At 54.2% G+C, this 5,000-nt stretch overlaps 1 non-coding gene across 1 annotated transcript in view; it reads left to right on the top strand.

Annotated features, from left to right (window-relative positions):
- Positions 1–3,552: 3,552 nt before the first annotated feature.
- The window catches only part of LOC124582187, a 1,910-nt gene continuing 462 nt past the window's right edge, over positions 3,553–5,000 (top strand). Inside the window, exon 1 of the ribosomal RNA XR_006973780.1 lies at positions 3,553–5,000. This exon is cut by the window's right edge and continues 462 nt beyond it. This is a non-coding gene — a ribosomal RNA (small subunit ribosomal RNA).

The raw sequence follows: 5,000 nt of genomic DNA on the forward strand, positions 1-5,000 counted from the left end.
AGACAATCCACACTATCATAACCAGACCGGGAGGTCCACTCACAAAACAGAATATCTCACCCTTCCGACAACCACCATTGCTCAGCTAAGCCACCAACACCCACACATGTCCTACACAGGGGTGCACCCAACATCACAATACTGCCTCCTGTCACACCACACAAACAATGGCAGGAATGAAAGACACAGGTCTGCCACAAGCATGGAATCAGAGCGCCGCCTGTTATGAGCCAAAGGTGCACCCTGACGTGGCAAATCAGATGATGCCGCAGTCATTTACTTACGATAATCACAATCAACAAACCGGCCCCCCCCCCCCCCCCAAAACACCTTTCCTTACAACAATGTGTACCTTAACCTAACCCGTATTGTACCTTAACCTAACCCGTATTGTACCTTAACCTAACCCGTATTGTACCTTAACCTAACCCGTATTGTACCTTAACCTAACCCGTATTGTACCTTAACCTAACCCGTATTGTACCTTAACCTAACCCGTATTGTACCTTAACCTAACCCGTATTGTACCTTAACCTAACCCGTATTGTACCTTAACCTAACCCGTATTGTACCTTAACCTAACCCGTATTGTGCCTTAACCTAACCCGTATTGTGCCTTAACCTAACCCGTATTGTGCCTTAACCTAACCCGTATTGTGCCTTAACCTAACCCGTATTGTGCCTTAACCTAACCCGTATTGTGCCTTAACCTAACCCGTATTGTGCCTTAACCTAACCCGTATTGTGCCTTAACCTAACCCGTATTGTGCCTTAACCTAACCCGTATTGTGCCTTAACCTAACCCGTATTGTGCCTTAACCTAACCCGTATTGTGCCTTAACCTAACCCGTATTGTGCCTTAACCTAACCCGTATTGCGCCTTAACCTAACCCGTATTGCGCCTTAACCTAACCCGTATTGCGCCTTAACCTAACCCGTATTGCGCCTTAACCTAACCTATATTGCGCCTTAACCTAACCTATATTGCGCCTTAACCTAACCTATATTGCGCCTTAACGTAACCCGCGTTGCGCCTTAACGTAACCCGCGTTGCGCCTTAACGTAACCCGCGTTGCGCCTTAACGTAACCCGCGTTGCGCCTTAACCTAACCCGCGTTGCGCCTTAACCTAACCCGCGTTGCGCCTTAACCTAACCCGCGTTGCGCCTTAACCTAACCCGCGTTGCGCCTTAACCTAACCCGCGTTGCGCCTTAACCTAACCCGCGTTGCGCCTTAACCTAACCCACGTTGCGCCTTAACCCAACCCACGTTGGGCCTTAACCCAACACACGTTGGGCCTTAACCCAACACACGTTGGGCCTTAACCCAACACACGTTGGGCCTTAACCCAACACACGTTGGGCCTTAACCCAACACACGTTGGGCCTTAACCCAACACACGTTGGGCCTTAACCCAACACACGTTGGGCCTTAACCCAACACACGTTGGGCCTTAACCCAACACACGTTGGGCCTTAACCCAACACACGTTGGGCCTTAACCCAACACACGTTGGGCCTTAACCCAACACACGTTGGGCCTTAACCCAACACACGTTGGGCCTTAACCCAACACACGTTGGGCCTTAACCCAACACACGTTGGGCCTTAACCCAACACACGTTGGGCCTTAACCCAACACACGTTGGGCCTTAACCCAACACACGTTGGGCCTTAACCCAACACACGTTGGGCCTTAACCCAACACACGTTGGGCCTTAACCCAACACACGTTGGGCCTTAACCCAACACACGTTGGGCCTTAACCCAACACACGTTGGGCCTTAACCCAACACACGTTGGGCCTTAACCCAACACACGTTGGGCCTTAACCCAACACACGTTGGGCCTTAACCCAACACACGTTGGGCCTTAACCTGCTCTGTAATTGTCATACGACGCGTTAAATTAGTGTAGTGTTGCCTAACTGCAACCCCCGCAATATAGTTTGCTACCCGCACTGCCCGGTCCCCAGAGTATCGCTTCATGTTAAACACCTTGCAGCTATACACTGTAATGCGGATGGCAGCAGGACGTACATGCTCAATGCCCTTCGCAGTTGTTCATTGGCATTCGCATGGCGAAGCACAGCCTACGTTGTGGTACGGCTTGTGTCAACTGTCCGCTGATGTTGTACGTCCAAATCACACACTGTACTGCACATTGGTCCTCATGTACTGAATGATACATCGTGGTACATGTGTGACCGTACCACGACTGCGCCAACAACGGCGAACCATACGGTCCAAATATTGTGCACTCAGCTACGTGTCGTCTCCCTATAAGAGCTGGATTGCAGTATGGTATGCCGTGGATGGCGATCAGCATGAGCCGTCTGTTGATGTAGTGGCGCGTGTTGTCAGACGTAGTCGTCTCTTCTCACTCACCGTGATAGCATGGTGCACTGCGTTCCACATCTGCGACATGCGACAGAGGCCGGTTGACAGTCGTTCGCGCAATGGACATCGCATACGTACGGGGGCCACCTTCCACGTGTTCGCGAAGCGTGCACATGTTGTTGCGTGTATGTGGGCAGACATAGTGTGTCGTGACACCTGACACAGGCATGCAACAATCGTTGAATTTGCAAATGGCGATGGACGTCTACGTTTGCTGGTGACGTTACGCAAATGAACAACTGGTAAACCGTTGTGGTGCGGTTGTTCTCGCTAGAGGTGAATCAGTGATGGCGACGATCGGTTGAGCTACCAACCGGTTGTTTCAGCGATACCCACCATGCCCACGAACGTGAATGGCATGTGGGTGTGAAGCGATACGCGGCGGTGGCTGGGTGGGACCGTCCCCGGCCGGTGAGGGGGGGCCTCCCGGCGTGCTGGCCGCGCGGTGCGTGGGCGCACGCGCTACAGCCGGCTGGTGGGGGCGGCCAGTGGCAGGCGCGCCGGCCGACGGAGGCGGCAGGCGGCGCAGCTGCGCGCCGGCGCACCCTGCACGCGGCGCCGTGCGGCCAAAGTAGGTCCTCGCGGGCCCGGTGCGAAGCGCGGTGGACATCTGCAGTGTGCTGGTCCGATTGAGGACTGTGTGCGCTGAGGATGCGCCGCCGCCCGGCGCTCGGCGCCGCGACGCCGTCTGCTGCTCGGTCGCCTCTGCGGTTCTCGCAGGTGGTTTGTATCGCAGCTGTGCGGACGTGTTGGCGCGTTCGCTTCGGCACCCAAGTGGGGCTTTTGTCCTTCTGTGGCGCTGGCGTTGGAGCTGCCGGCCACCGTAGGTGGCGCGTGTTGTCTCCCGCCGGCAATGCCACGACAGCACGCTCCCGGGCCTCTGTCGGCAGCGGCAAGCTCAGTTGGGAGCACGGGTGGTCGCACCTAAAGCGTCTACTCGCCAAACTCCGGGCGATTGCGCCTCTCTCGAACCCGACCAAGTACTTAGGACGGCGCTGCGCGCCGCCGGGACCTGAGAGGGTTTCGAGGTGTATTGTGCAGGGGAGCTCAGCCTCCTCCTGTTTGCAGAATAATTGAGCGGACGCTTGCGTGTTCGCGCGGGCCCCCGGGACACACTCCCGGGCGGCCGGCTGCTCAGCTCTAGTTGACGCAGCTCCCTGGTTGATCCTGCCAGTAGTCATATGCTTGTCTCAAAGATTAAGCCATGCATGTCTCAGTACAAGCCGCATTAAGGTGAAACCGCGAATGGCTCATTAAATCAGTTATGGTTCCTTAGATCGTACCCACGTTACTTGGATAACTGTGGTAATTCTAGAGCTAATACATGCAAACAGAGTCCCGACCAGAGATGGAAGGGACGCTTTTATTAGATCAAAACCAATCGGTCGGCTCGTCCGGTCCGTTTGCCTTGGTGACTCTGAATAACTTTGGGCTGATCGCACGGTCCTCGTACCGGCGACGCATCTTTCAAATGTCTGCCTTATCAACTGTCGATGGTAGGTTCTGCGCCTACCATGGTTGTAACGGGTAACGGGGAATCAGGGTTCGATTCCGGAGAGGGAGCCTGAGAAACGGCTACCACATCCAAGGAAGGCAGCAGGCGCGCAAATTACCCACTCCCGGCACGGGGAGGTAGTGACGAAAAATAACGATACGGGACTCATCCGAGGCCCCGTAATCGGAATGAGTACACTTTAAATCCTTTAACGAGTATCTATTGGAGGGCAAGTCTGGTGCCAGCAGCCGCGGTAATTCCAGCTCCAATAGCGTATATTAAAGTTGTTGCGGTTAAAAAGCTCGTAGTTGGATTTGTGTCCCACGCTGTTGGTTCACCGCCCGTCGGTGTTTAACTGGCATGTATCGTGGGACGTCCTGCCGGTGGGGCGAGCTGAAGGCGTGCGACGCGCCTCGTGCGTGCTCGTGCGTCCCGAGGCGGACCCCGTTGCAATCCTACCAGGGTGCTCTTGAGTGAGTGTCTCGGTGGGCCGGCACGTTTACTTTGAACAAATTAGAGTGCTTAAAGCAGGCAAGCCCGCCTGAATACTGTGTGCATGGAATAATGGAATAGGACCTCGGTTCTATTTTGTTGGTTTTCGGAACCCGAGGTAATGATTAATAGGGACAGGCGGGGGCATTCGTATTGCGACGTTAGAGGTGAAATTCTTGGATCGTCGCAAGACGAACAGAAGCGAAAGCATTTGCCAAGTATGTTTTCATTAATCAAGAACGAAAGTTAGAGGTTCGAAGGCGATCAGATACCGCCCTAGTTCTAACCATAAACGATGCCAGCCAGCGATCCGCCGCAGTTCCTCCGATGACTCGGCGGGCAGCCTCCGGGAAACCAAAGCTTTTGGGTTCCGGGGGAAGTATGGTTGCAAAGCTGAAACTTAAAGGAATTGACGGAAGGGCACCACCAGGAGTGGAGCCTGCGGCTTAATTTGACTCAACACGGGAAACCTCACCAGGCCCGGACACCGGAAGGATTGACAGATTGATAGCTCTTTCTTGATTCGGTGGGTGGTGGTGCATGGCCGTTCTTAGTTGGTGGAGCGATTTGTCTGGTTAATTCCGATAACGAACGAGACTCTAGCCTGCTAACTAG

Source organism: Schistocerca americana, unplaced genomic scaffold (genome assembly GCF_021461395.2).
Source record: "Schistocerca americana isolate TAMUIC-IGC-003095 unplaced genomic scaffold, iqSchAmer2.1 HiC_scaffold_401, whole genome shotgun sequence".
In the NCBI taxonomy this organism is placed as follows: domain Eukaryota; kingdom Metazoa; phylum Arthropoda; class Insecta; order Orthoptera; family Acrididae; genus Schistocerca; species Schistocerca americana.